The sequence below is a fragment of the Orbicella franksi genome, chromosome 4 (genome assembly GCF_964199315.1).
Source record: "Orbicella franksi chromosome 4, jaOrbFran1.1, whole genome shotgun sequence".
Taxonomy (NCBI): domain Eukaryota; kingdom Metazoa; phylum Cnidaria; class Anthozoa; order Scleractinia; family Merulinidae; genus Orbicella; species Orbicella franksi.
The window spans coordinates 28,154,442-28,169,800 of record NC_138148.1 but is presented as its reverse complement, the minus strand read 5'-3'; the positions used below and the strand labels follow the sequence as shown (position 1 = coordinate 28,169,800).

General features: G+C 38.2%; 1 pseudogene; it reads right to left on the bottom strand.

Moving 5' to 3' along the window:
- LOC145484535 (autophagy-related protein 2 homolog B-like) overlaps positions 1–15,359 on the bottom strand; it is a 34,660-nt pseudogene that overhangs the window by 5,434 nt on the left and 13,867 nt on the right.

Sequence of the window (15,359 nt, the reverse complement as noted above, 5' to 3'; positions counted from 1 at the left end):
TACCGAAAAAAAAAAATCCACTTTTTTAGATCAGGCAATCGGACGTTGAGCCGGACGACTTATATCCTACACTTTATATCAAAATAATTTGTCAGAGGCGCAGACAGTTTGAAAAGAGTAGCGGATGTGCATGAATACAGTAGCTGCTGGTTTTATCAATTTTCCAGGCCAATTCTCATTACATTCGTCCTTAGAGGACTAAAAGTGCAAGCAGAGATGCCCTTAAACTCGCCTTCATCTGCCGAAAGCAGACCATCACCAGGTCATTATAATAGGTGATGGAACATTTTGGTCTGTAATGTAAATGCTTGAGCTCATCAGTTTGAGCGTAAGGTAATCAGCTCAGTACCGTGCCACATGCCACAAAATAATCCGACGGGCGTTTAATAGCAACAAAATAACTGCCTCCTGTCTCAAATGGCAGATGGTTTGCGCGTCTTGAAAAGTTTAGCCTAAATTTTTCAAGTTCCTCGTTCGTAATCCGTGTTAATCTTCTCCACCCTTAAAAAAAACCATCCTGGTCCTTTATGGTTTATTATTATCTCTTTGGTGTTTTTCTATCTTAGTAAACTTCCTTCAATTTAAAGGTTATTTTGTAGGTGGCCAAAATACTCAAAATACCGCGACTGAGCTGCTCTAAAGACACGTGAAACACTCAAAGCATCCAAATACACCATAAACACTGTACATTTGTACTGTGTGACAGGTTATAACATCATTACCTTGGCCAGTCAAAGCCACCATTTCCTGTATCGTTTTCAGTTTGACTATGCGTGACATGAACAACAGGCATTTTATCACCGCTGGTATCTTCCTGGAAATAACCTGCCAAAACCATTCAGAGCGAAACCTCTCGTTACGGCTAACACATCACTTTTAAGGGTTTGTTTTAGTCTTAGCAAAAGGTAACGAAGTGTTACTAACAACCCTCAAATACCCTGTTGATAAGCTCAGACAGGGAAATTACCGTGTTGCGCAAGCTAGTGTTACATATTTTGAAAGCTAGCTTTACATTCGTATTTTAAACCCAGTTCTCTCAAACTTATCAAATGTAACAAACAATGATGAAATAGTGTTTTCAAATCATCTCTGTTAAAACAATATATGGCATTTAGTCTTGACTTAAACTGCGTTTTTAAAACTTTAGGAAGCCACCATAACTGGCCCAAGACTCATAAAACTGGTCACTTGTCTTGAAGCAGCACTACCTGAGCTGGAGCACAGTGAAAGTTCACATTTTAAATGCAATTACTTTAAAAAAAAAGCTTTTTGTCCATTCACTAGTTTGCTGATTTCAAAGTAATATAGGAAATTAACATACGGTGAAATGACTACGATTTTTGAAACTTCGCAGCAATTTCAAGGAACTAAGCCTGCTTGGAATGTGTTGTATTCAAGATACAATTAATAAAGTACTTACTTCTTCGTTATCATACATAAAAGACAAGACCAGTATCTTACCTACATTGCAAACTCTAACTTTTCCATACCATGCAATTCTTTGAAGCTTAAATTGTAATGGCAGGGAAGCTCTGATCCAGTAAGGGATGTGTTGAATTCTATAGCTGAAAAGTCAAATATTAAGCACTCCTTTCTCAACGACTGTTTCCACCAGGGACGCCGATCTACAGCGGGCCGTAAGTCAGGAATGGGAAATCTATAATGCCAGTGAAAACATAAGTTGATTCCACTGCCTAAGAACATAACTTTGTCTGATAGATCTGTGTTGGCATCATGATGTAACTCCAGAGGTCTGTACTTGTTTTACAAATAATTCGAAGTCAGAGAGGTATTTTCGTAAAACGCGATCATTCTTAAAATTACAAGAAGAAAATTTAGGGAAGAATATTTCAGAGAATTTCAGGCTTGAGCAGATTTTCAGTTTTTGGGGATGAACCTCACTAGAAGACAGTACTTACAGTACACCGAACAAGTGTCGATAGAGTCGTCTCTCTAACTCTATTAGCAATTTAACATTGTCATCCCACTTCCTCGTTACGCATTTGAATCAAACTGTTTTCTGGCTTGAATGATCATAAATTTACAAATTTATATAGACGAGTTGGAATTACCCAGTAGGAATTTGATAGACTGGTACAGGATGACTTTACGATCTGCACAAATCATACGGGAAGTCAAACCGTTTCTCTTCGTCGCTCACGAAAGACGTGAAACTATTCTAAATCCCCTTAATGAAAAGCAAATTTTCGAAACCTACGTGGACCGGAAACTACCTTAAGCTGCGATTTGTCCCCCTAGCTCAAAACACGAATTAAAATATCCAATTCCCCTAAATTAAATGCACCCTGGGACCGTGTACGGAGCGAAAACAGTTACTTCTATGAGCCGTACCAGTTTGTCTATATACAGCTGTAGGGCTCGATTGCTCACCTTAAGACCAGAGTAAGTGAAGGGCAGGACAGGTGAATGTTAAAAGGTTGTTCTAATGTGGGAGTATCTTCCATGGCTTGTGTAAACACAGCCTGTTAATTCTGTCAAAAGACAACACATTGTCAGAAGTTTGCAGCGCAGTCAGAAGAAGAGATTTCAGAGTTAGAGTGAGGCCTGCGATTTTCTACCAGAAAGGTTGCGAATTAAGCAACTTGAAGCATCCTCATGGTACCATGTTGGTGATAACAATGACCTGACCACCCAACACAAATCGTGACTATCACAATTCACGGGTTAAAAATAAGGAAACTAACTTCGTTCTATGCAAAAACTGTATGTACTGTAAGACGGCAGCTTTCGATCATGGTTCCGTCAATTTGTAATGAAAATTTCAAAATCTTGACAATGAAAAAATTGTATTTCCCATCGGATTATTTTGAACAAAGCTGGGTCTACAATGATGGTCTAATACTATCACTCGAAAACTAAGCCACAAATGCTTCACCAGTTCCTCTACACTTTGGTTCTGACCACAGTACGCCAGAAAAAAAATGAAAACGCAGCTTTATTTCTACAGTTAGGCCTACCGTCCACATTAATCCGTCACAAAAACACTCTGAGAGCTTTCTGAAAACGCTTTTCAAACCGGAGGAATTTGAAAACGCCAGCTTTGCGTTTTAGACTGGACGGAAAACATTTCTCCGGTGTTAAGTGTGGACAGAAAACACTTAATGCGTTCTCAGAGTGAAAATGTAATTTTCGAATTTCTCCGGCATAGTGTGGACGAGACCTTAGAAATCAGCTGAATCCGTTATAAATCCGGGACATACAGTAACAAGTTTACCAATCTAAGGAAAGGTTAAATGCAGTGCTCTCTGAAGAGCTACAATGAGTTACAAAAGTGCCGAGATACTTCGCAGTAAATTTCTATTTTGGAGCCTCTCGCCAAAATGGTTGCAGTACAAATTGCCCCAAGAGCTTCTGCGTGGGAGGCTATTCATTGCCCGTTAACTCGCCTTTGTTTTATTTTGTACTTGTTTTGACACCTGCAGCGATGAACGTACCAGACTTAACTGTGATTTTCCACGACTTTCCTTAACCAACAAATAAATTTCATGACTTTGCAGACCTTTCCAGGCCTAGAAAACGAAATTCTTGATTTCTACGACTTTCAACGTTTTCAATGACCCGTACGAACTAAGTAAAAGATCTACAAATGTTCTAAAAGAGTCTCAACTACTCAGTTTTGTCACACATAGTAAACAACATGATTAATTTATTGCAAAAGTATCAAAAACATAAGAGTTCTAACAACATACGACTAATGATGGAGTGCACGATTTAAACATGCGGGACTGCATGTTTGACGGATGGTTCATAAACACAGGCTGTGGATCCAACAGTGCAGTCAACCTGTCCACTATTGACACATCTATTTCACAAAGCAAGCCACCAAGCTCCACGGACAACTCTGACTTGGGTAACACTACATTGCGACCTTGAACAACCCCCTGGAAAAGGGGAAAAACGTTAGAATTCTAATCTAAAAAAAATAAATAAAATAAAGTTACTATTACTACAGGTATGCCTTCCAATACCTTCTGAAAGGTCAAGGGGAGTGGTAGAAGTTAACTCATTTATTTGGATTTCTGTCTACATCTGTATAATAGGGTAAAAGGGTGGCAAAGTCTGTATGCAAGCTAAGTGGCCCATAAGGCCAGTGCTTATCCCGGTTTCTGTAGCAATTGAAGCTCTAACAAGGACCAATCCAAAGGAGCACATTTTAACCATGAGGCTAACATAAAATAGGTCTTGCAACAAGGTTTTAAAAATACGGGAGTGAAATACATTTACTTCAGTTGCATAAAACCAATAAAAAAGAGCAAAAGAGGAAGATGATTACAGGAGAAGTTGTTCTTTGAGTATTCCTGTGCTTGAGTCTGAGGCAAGGAAGGGAAGAGGTTGGATTAAATCCAAAATAAGGTGCTGCTTGACTATCACGTGAAAATAATTTCAGTAACTGAAAAAAAGAAAGAGAGAAAGATGAAATCAATTACTGTATAAGTTCATGTACACCATCAGCTGCACCTTTTTTTGCCTCAAAATTCAACTAAAAATTTGGGGGTGCGGCTTTAATCTACGGAAACATCTGAGGTTGGAGTTCTCTAAGGCTTAACTAAGCCTTCATTTTTTTATATTTTATAAGTTCAATGGCCTCTCCATCCTGTCCTACAGAAAATCCTCTCTTTTCTTATCATGTTTTCATGTCTTTTGTACATCTGATTCAAAATTAACACTGGGAAAAATAAAATATTAAAACGCATGCAAATTCAAACAATCTACCTGAAAACTTTACAAAAGAGTGCACCAAACTTACAGTGTACATGTATTTCTGATGTGTTGCCCTGTAAATCTTGAGAAATATTGAGAAATATTTTTCAGGTCAAACTGCTTTTCTCCTGTTATTTTGACCATCTACTGTACTATGTTTCTACTATGTAGTTAAACCCGATGGAATAATCAGCAGAGCTGGGGGGTCGTGTATTTAGACTAAAAGCTGCATATATACACGTTCCTGCATTATCATTATAACAACCCATTGTTATTTCAGCCTACTGTCAGAATGTAAATACAAAATTGTTCCGTTATGTCTCACATACCACTAATGGTGAAAAAATGTGAAAGGATACATGAAGTTGACAGGGACAAGTACTGTACCTGAGTTATGGAGTATGGAGTTGGAGTGGGTGAAGAAGTTGATAATCGTTCAAATAAATATTCATTCAGCTCCAGTTTCCCTATTGACAATTCAATGTTTCCAGTCTGGTGTGAACTGCTGACTGTTCTCTCAAATTCAAATGAGATAGGGGCAGCCATACATCTGCAGAATCAAATGTCACAAACTTTAAGATAAATTGTGAAAATACACGTAATATATACTTGAATCCTTGGGGGTGGGGGGTATCCCCCAAAGTTTTTCATGGGGGGTGTATGGCCCAAACTTTGAAACCCCTATCTTACTAGAGACCAAATTCTGTGATTGTCCATACCCTTTTTCGGACCCAAACCAAAAAATTGATACTCCATTTCCGACCATTAAAATTACCACACATGCATGATCAAAGCTAACGAGGAATGATTTCCATTTACATAAAAATTGGAGAGAAGCTACAAATTTTCCAATAATGATGCAGAAAAAAATTAGTTAATAAATGTAAACAAGACACCCAGTGCCTGTGAAGCCAAAGTAAAAAATATACCCTATTTCAGCCCAAAATGGTCAAAATTTACTCCTCTTTTCAGAACAAAACAGCAAATGCCTATAGATAAAGATACATGACAGTTATACATGTAGGTATTGTAACACCCCCCACCCCACCCCCTCTCAAGGAACTTGAACAAACCTAGTGCCTTGCCAACACAATGTACAGTAAGGACCAAACTTTTAAGGGCCTGATTCAGACCAAGATTCAAACCAATAACACCAAACCATGTGCATATTTAAACCACTGCACCATCCCCAGGTTCCTCCCATATCCTAGGTCATATTCAGTGCCATGTGCAATACAGCAAGTCCTTGTCAGCTACTGTTAGCAGCAGTCTCGATCGTGTTACTGGTGGCTAATTAAGGGACTGCACAAAGACACCTACCTGAGATGATCTGCACAACATGCCGAAGCAAACTTCTCTGCCATCCCTTCAAAGTCTTTTCCTCCAAATCCGTATGTACCAAGGCTAGAAAAGAACTTGTCTGCCATGAGAGACAACGGATGACTGTCACTGGAGTGGAAGTCTTCTATCTCTGATGATGGCGACAACACCAGATCAATGTGCAGCACTGTCATTGCCAAGCTGGTGAGCTTGATACTTATTTTTGTCACATCAGGGCATGGATCATCTAGGGCTGCTATTCCAGCAAGACCAGGATTTGCAGACGACATACTGTGTCTAGAGACAGTGCTTTGAGGAGCATCTGCATGTATTTAGTAATCAACGGCAGAAGTTATTCAATCTGTGATTTCAAAATGAACAACATGGTTGTTCTCATTTACAATCAAGACAACTAAACATGTCATTCAAAAGTGCTTGTCATTTGCAACAAACTATAATAATATAGGAACATTCTATTAGCTAGACATGTCACCTGAATCTGATCATATTCAACTTAGTTTTCCTTACCAGTTCTCATGTCAGGGACTGATGACATGGATTGCTTTGCACTGACAAACACAGTATTCGCAGCTTCTGCTAGAGAGGTTCCTTGTGAAAAACAAACAAACAAACAAACAAACAAACAAAGTTGTTGCAAGTTTGTTGTTTTTGCTTTGTTTTGTTTTTGTTTTTGCATTTGTTTTCCTTGACACAGGGCCAAGGTCCATACAGGTAAAATGTGCAACGTGCCTAGGACTTAAGGCAGAATATCCTCCCAAACCCAACCCCCAAACCCATCCCAAACCACCCCCACCTCCCCAAATTTTCCCAAGTTGCCATCAATGATCATATAACTACAAATTATTTGTTGGTAATAATCCATTAAAAATAGGAGGGTCAAAAGATGTAAAGGTTCAATGGGCAGTTCTGGATCTAAAACAGGTCTACAGAAATCAAATCCACCTTCAGTTTATAAATAAGTGTTCTCATAATCATTACTTTAAAGCTAACCTGGTATCTGAACTTTCTGGCTCATAAATCGCTTATCGCAGCCTATAGTGTTCATCAAGTTGTAGGGGGATGAATACACACCCGCTAAAGTCCCCAAGGCAGAAAATTCTGGTGACTGCAGCAGATTTCCTGGGGATTTTACTACAAACATGTCAGCTGGTAAAACTGGTTCCTCAAGGGGAGGAAGCACATCATGGCTAGGCGACACGGAATAGAAGGTTTCCTCTCCTTCCTCCCCTAAGATGCTGTAATAATCGACACCTGAGGAGTCGTGAGACAGTGCATCGTTTGTTCCATAAGTAGAGTCAAAGTTGAAGTTCCATGAGTCTACCCGTTGCTGGCCTTGTTGATGTCTCTGGTCCTGCTGCCTGGCAGACATAAGCTGGTTCTGTAAGTCTTGTTCTATCTTTTGAAAGTCTTCTGGTTGCATGGGTTTGTTAACGGAGTGGCCTTTCCCTGTAGTTTGGCCGGAAACATCTAAAAGAGAAAGACAGGTCTACAATTGCTTACACGTGTTATAAAATTTTGTAGTTATTGAACTGGTACTGAACAGTTTGCACAGCAATGAGAGATTAGATGAAATGTTGAGTGTCTCTCAGGCCTACTACATGTATATCTGTCTGTCTGTCTTTCTGTCTGTGTGCCTGTACATGTATAATGTATCTCTCTTTGTCTTCATTGTCTAGATCTGTTAGATGCAGTAATTAGTTATAGTTTGATAATATTATTTTGTGTCCTAAACATCTTTTTAAAAGCAAACCTGGTGATGAAAATCCACTGCAGAGTTCTACAAGCAGATGAACTTGTTTAGGTGACAAGAAAACATTTAGTGTTCCAAGAAAGCATTCAACATCCACCTAAAAGACATCAAATAATCATGTCAAGCAATCTAGTAAAAATTGACTATTTACGTCTAAATAAAGCTAATTCCTTATTCTCTGAAAAAAAAAAGAAAGAAAAAAAAAAAAGAATACATGAATACATACATTGTACTATACATCTTTCAACCATTCCATAAATTACACTCTAAACCCATTTCAAAACCCAAGGAAGATTCAAACTAAAACGCAATTCCAGACCTTCTATTTGTAGTAGAAATCTCGAGCTCTTACATGTAAAATCTAATTGCTGAAAAGCATAGGTTTGTACATGCAAGTCTACTTTATTAATGGATAGCTCTGAGAGTGGGAACATATTACACTAAACTCCACTTTGTGGTTGAATTGAATGCCTTCAACAGGCAAAATTGCACTCTCTGGTCTGCCTGAAATTCCCCACTGTTTCCCATAAAAAAATGGTATTCAAGCCATATAAAACCCTTATTGGCCAAGCTTGTTCTGTCAAGATGATTGAGTATTGATCTTGCTATTTTTTTTCTGTGTTAGGGAGAAAAAATGCAAAAAAAAAGGTTAAAGCCAATATCTGGCCATCTTGACTTCATCTTGATCAAAAATCCAGAGTAATTTATTACATACACTGTATGTTCATGTATACTGAGTCATTACAAAATAATACATGACAATTATTTAAAAAAAAAAAAAAAACATTCAAAATCCCACCTTAGGTCCAGGAACAGCAACATTTTGTTTCAGCTTCAGTTTGATTTCAGAATGGCCAGCGAATGTTGCAATCTTGATTGGTGGTAAGAGACTTCCTGAGAGGGGGTGGGTGGGCAGCTGTTCAGCTGATAATGAAAGCCCCTCAAGAGAACTGTGTGAGTGGTGAAGTGGCGGAGAGCATGAATCGCTACCTGGGGAAGGTGGGGGTGATTGAGGAAAATCTGGAGCTTGAGGCATAGTTCTGGATTCCTCTGGGAATTCGTCCAGGTGAACAGAAACTCCAAAGATTTTTAGGTTCTTGCAGGCACAGGCAGCAGGTTCATAAACACTTTTAGCTTTGTAGTGACTATCCCTCTCACCAAGTTCAGTAGATAAGTCTGAATAATCAATTCTATAAACAACAACAGACTTTATGAGTAAAAAATCCTGTTTAGATTTGAAGTTCTCATGATTTAATGTACACACTGTAGTGTATACTGTATGTTACGTTGGTTCACTGATGCCTCTCAAATTAAAGGGTTGCACTGACATTAACCTACATGTACCTTCTAATGTGTATCTGTAGTCCGATTCCTGTTATAGTGTCTTTTGGTAAATGTTCAAATCTAATAACTGTGTCTGTAAAGGAGAGCTTTACTCTTGCCAAAACTGTGAACATAAACAAAACTTTTCAATAAATAAGAATAACAGGATTATTAACAAATTTGATCCATGAAAATGCCCTTACCATTCCCATGGAGGGGCTTTTGGTTTGAACTCACCGTCCCACTGGAAATTCAGACTTAGTTCATACAAAATGTACTTTCCTTTAAAAATTTTGGCCCCCTCCCCTTTGGAATAGCTGAATATTAACCCGCCTTGGGGTGGGTATGGATATTCTCTGGAATCACACAATCTAAAATTAATTGTTTTCAATTACAGCCAAGTGTTACATGTATGATGACTTTAATGTGTTAATTGAGTTTGCTTCTGCCAATACTCACCTGATTCTATGGTTTGAGCAAAGGATTCTAGACCTTCAAAGGGCGGGCTAGCTTCTGCTTGTTCCTCTCCGCTGGACGGACCTTCTTTCAAGCATTCTTGAGCCAGTTGCATGCTTGTTGTCATTGCATTCCAATTATCATGGAATCAGTCATGCTTCCTCCTAAATAACATAAAATATTATGATTGCACTCTGAGATGTGATCAAACTCTGATATTATTATATTATTCATGATTTTCTAAAGGCCGAAATTTCAATCTTTTCTTGTCTAACAAAGAAGCTTGTTATGTTACGTACTCTTTCCATGTGGCTGGTTGTTCAGTCACAACGCTCTCAAAACGAGTCAAGTGAGACAATAACCAGGACAAGTCACAATTATTTGTGACCAGAATGGCACGTGAATGCACAGTTGGGGTTGATCTTAAGAAAATCAGTAGAAACTGAAGGAAAAAATGCATTTAAGTCCATAAAAGGAATTTTTACTTTACGTACATGTAGGTTTGAAAGAATCATTATCAAATTGCTTTAAATTATTTAGGGGGAAAAAGGAGCCAACTTCTCAGCCGTCAAAGCTTACAATGTATTGAAAGAACTGTAAATAACTATAGTGATAGTACCTGTGTCTACACGCTGTCTTGGTGTGATAGTAACTTCAAGACCTTGGATATCCAAACAACAGCTTTCACTGAGAAGAGCTGTCCATGGAACAGACACTGAGATGCTGCCAATAAATCCATCAATGATCTCCACTGGAATACCAGCATTGTCCAACATCTCATTCACTGACTGAAATCATTCATGGCACTTAAACTTATAAATTATTGTGATCACATAAACTACAGTATGGCAGGGATTTCATTAATGCTTTAATAAAACCCCTGATGTACATGTACAATGTATCCGCAGATTGGGAGGAAGACCAGGAGACTCATGAACAGGTTGCAGCTGTGTCCCTCACCACCCCAATTACATGTATATATAAAGTTAATATTATCAACTTAAGTTAATTTCTGAGTTGAACATACTCATACTGATTCAAAAATTCACTGCACATCCATTTTCATCCTAATCTAACTCATTTTAATGTCTGTTCAGTTGTCACTAATGATTACAGATGAAATCAAGTCTTTTCTTAAAATGTAAATAGTATTAACTCTTAAACTTTTTCATTTTATGGTACATTGTATCTTTTTCCATCACTGTCACCATATGTGGCTTCTATTATTATGTAATATATTTTTACGTAATATGTACATGTGTTATTATTTAAGGGAACATTACAGGGTTAACCTCATATTTCCTTTTCCAAATACATGTATGTTTTGTATTCCTATTTTCCTTTCCACATCTAGAACAAACTTTTATTTATGTGGGTAAAATGTGGTAAGAACATCAACAACACAATCGGCTATTGCCTAATGTGTACCACTTATTTGTTCTACCACATTTTGACATCATCTGTAATCAATTACTGATTTATACTTGTAAATGTCAATGTTACTTATTAGAAATAAGCTAGGCTCATGTTCAAGGCATCTGAGACTTCCTAAAAAATTTTAGTTTGGGACCACAGGAAGCGTCCAAAATTTCATAACATTTAGCAGAAGTTATTTCCATATATTACTTTGTAGTTTGAGCATGGGAAGTAGCTTCTGGCTGTAGTAGTGGGGTATCTACAAGGTGAGAATTTACTGTATATGATTTGATCATTCTCCAGATTTACTCCACTCCAGAACTTATAACAGAGTTCTCTGTAAGCTCCAGCTACCGGCGAAATTTGCCGTCTAGTCGTCCTTGGCACGCCAGCTACTCATAGTAAATAAATCATGAAAAAAAAATTATTTCTAGCAATGTGAGCTTCTCCGTCTATAAAATTAAGCATAAACTGAAAACAATATGTCTAATTTTCTCAGCAAATACGTAGCGATTAAAAAAATACAACTCTTGAACAGTAGCTGTAAGATAAAAGAAATCTGAAATCATTCGGGCCGTGAGAATTGCTGCCAAAAACGTGACATGGGTATTGAGCCGTGACAGCAGCACTGAAATATTTGACAGCCGGGGTTAAGTTAAAGCTCAGTTTTTCCTCTGAAAATGAAGCGAAAAAACCCAGCAATCGCTGTTCAGTTCCTGGGATAAATTGAAAAGAAAATAGAAATGGCACAAACGAAGGTCATACATGTAAGTGTAATTTAATTAGTTCTTTAAACACAATGACATGCAACCCAGTGCTTGGCTCGCACATGGAGGATTTTCGAGAGCAAATAACTGCAAAGATTTCTTTCAACAAAAGAAACAAACTTTGCAAGATCTTACACAGTCTTTAAACTTGGCAGCTGTAAGATGTTTGTGTAAATATTGAAAGTGAGATATAAAACTGGCGAGCTTATCGAGCAGGGATGCATGAATAAATACATGCACTATTTCAAGGCTTCATTATAAAGCGAAAAATTTGCAAAATATGCCAAGTTTAAGTTTGATTGTATTAATTTTATCACTTTTGAAATCATGAGAGAAAAACCCAAACTACCGCAAAGGCTCAAAACATTGATGATGGTCCACACACTTAATCAGACAAGATTCTGAGCTTAAATCCACGGGAAGCTTCACCAAGTATTAGAGGCTTCCGCTTGCAACGGTTACCAATCACAAGCTTCATCACGTTCAATGAATTCCACCCCTAGCACTGTGTTAAAGCCACTCAAAACTTGTCTTTTAACAAAATAAATGTCAAACCTCAATCTAGTGCCTTCAATGCCAGCAAAACTCTATTCTCATTTGGCTTTCTCATCTGTTTTTACACGCGTGATTGACCACAAAATGAGAACATTTTTGACGTTTTTGATATTTTTTTCGAATTTGATACGGATGACGATGATTAACCTGTTCAACTAACACACTACATTACATGTATGTTTTTCTCGGTGAAATTGCTTTTCTTTGAGAAAAGAACAAAACCATGATTGCTTAAAATACACTGACATGCACTTTTTAGAACCCCAATTTCAAAATTTTCCCAGGGAGGATCCCAGACCCCCCAAGAAAAGGTAGTGGTCACCCCCCCTCCCCTCCACGTGGCTCTGATAAAACCACTTCATGTCCTTTTATTGGCATTGTCCACCGCCTACTCAAAGTTATTCTCCCTCTACTTCAAATTTTCAGGAGAATCCTGCTTATAATTGGGTCATTTATAGCCTGCGTAGCAAGCGTTTCTGTGGGGTTTGGGAGCAAAGAATTACAGCGCGAAAAATGGAGCAAGTAAAAGAGGGGGGAGGGGGAGGGGAAGGAAGGAAGGAAACGCTTGCAGACAAACCCCTGGATTTTGAAAACCGCCCACTTGGCCTTTCATGCCTGAGTACGCACACTGCGATTTCGTGCTGTCATCGGCTGTCATAAATTAACCAATAAAATCTTTGGCCTTCCGTAGCGGAAGTGAACTTTGAACCAAAATAAACTTTAACTTGTCAAAATAGGCACGGTGGGAACGGAGAAATCTCGATGAATTAACTTTGGTAATTTATAATCAAGCTATATTTCTACTCAATCCGTCTAAAAGGAAGGACTGTAAGGGTGAAGTTTTAGCACAAATCTGCCAGAAAGTTAAAATGTGAGAAGTATTCAAGTCGCATTAGTAATCCTTGTGCTTGCAAGATTTGAAATCTTGGATCACTGTATTCATTCATCCAGGAATCGATACAAGGTAAAATTAGCAAATCAACTCCCACAAAGGTAACTCCAGTAAAGAAGCGTTTGCTGGAAACACCAGATCCGCAAATCGGTTCGAGTGTTATCGCCTGTAGCAAAAACAAACAATGGAAAGTCTTCTCTGAAAACTTTGCAATTTGGGTAGGAGAGGCTTCAAACATCTGAGAGGGAAAATAACGATAACCTTCACCAGTATCTGAATAAAGATAATCTTCCCCTAGGCAGCCTCCAAGTCAAAATTGTTTATAAAATGTCTTCATAAGAATTCCCCGCAACGACACGACTAAATTTTTGGTTAGGCAAATCTGTGACAAAAACTGGCATGCCACAGCTAACACTATAAGAATTCATTCAGAACTGTACCCAGAGGTAATTCTAACTGCTGTACACAAAAATGCTTCTACTGAAATGTCAGAGTACTTACAACAACATGTTGCTATGTAACAAGTCACACAAAATCACTAGGTTTTCCACGCAGTACTGCAAATTTTCTGTCCAGTGGTTTATTATTTTGTCCTTGGCACATGTGGCATTCAAGAAAGTGATGTTAAAATTAAAGGAACAGCTGCAAATTATGTCGCGCTTGCTTCTACAATAATGTGCCGGCTCCGAAAAACCACAGTGTCGGCATTGTACTACAGGCTTTCTACCGTACTGTCAAAGCTGATGACTAAATCCTCGTTCAGCGAGAAAAGTTAAAGACCGTTTTGTAAACAAGCTTCGAATGCGTCTTCCTCTTTTTTCCGGCACTCAGAAGTTGAATACCTTTGAACAACACATGTCAATAATATTGGACTAGCCTAGCCAATCATCAGCTCTGTTCACTGGTGAATGGAGGTTTTTTAAAATCCAGGGGTTTGTCTGCAAGCGTTTCCTTCCTTCCACTCTCTCAACCCCCTCTTTCTTTTTTTTTGGTTCTCGCCCCATTTTCCACACAGACAAAACACCGAAAATGCCGTTCCTCGGTCTTTCTTTGCTTCCAATCCCACGGAAACGCTTGCTACACAGGCTAGGTCATTTACAATAGAAGCTGGTGCCCACATGTACAACATCTGCTGTAAGAGATCTACAGTTTTCAGCAACGAATCACAAAAGCTAAAGCTCACACTCACTCTCACAATCCCTGGAGCACTACTAGAATAGAGAAACACACCACAGGACCTATACAGCGTTGTCTGAAAGCTAAGGACTACATGTATCAGAGAAATAAGCTTTTTGTATTATTCTTCCTCCAGTCTGCATTAATTTCCAAACTGTCAGCATTGTACCCAAGACTTCCTCTCTTTTTCTTATATTTATTTCAGTGAGTGAGGATTCGTCATTGCAAACTGGTTCTGTATTACATGCAAATTAAAGTGCATTACACAGTTCAACCCCTATTAAACGGCCACCATCGGGGAAATGGATAGTGGCCACTTAAAGGGGTTGGCCATTTAATAGAGGTACATGTAAAAACAATAGAAAAGACCTCATCGGGACTTTGATTACTGGCTCCCTAATAGGAGTGGCTGTTTAATAGGTGGTCGCTTAATAGGGGTTCGACTGTATAATAGTAAATTACAGGAGTTCCACCCAGCATAATGTTTTGAGCCATAAAAAAATCAATGTTGCTAGTGCAAAATAATGCAAAATCACATGCCATATAAAACTTAAAACTCGATCACATCACCATATGCATAAACTTATACAAATGTATAAGCATACATCTAACTGTATAATTTGGAAACCTCAATTTATATAAAAAATATGAAAAATATGAAAAATATTCAGAATATATGTGCAATGAGTTACACACGGTATATTATTAAAATCTCTGACACGATTCCATGCAGACCTACACAGTTGGAATAGAATTTATACTTAAAATATATCTATATTTTCTAAACAAGACTGACCGATGGTTAACCACAAAATCCATGTACAATATGCACCACTGCTAACAGGGAGGAATTCGCCATAAACACATAGAAACAGAAATATACTCTGAATTATTTGTTGCTTAACCATATACAAATAAGATGCGATCCCTAAGCGTAATCAAACACTTCTCTGCCTGATAA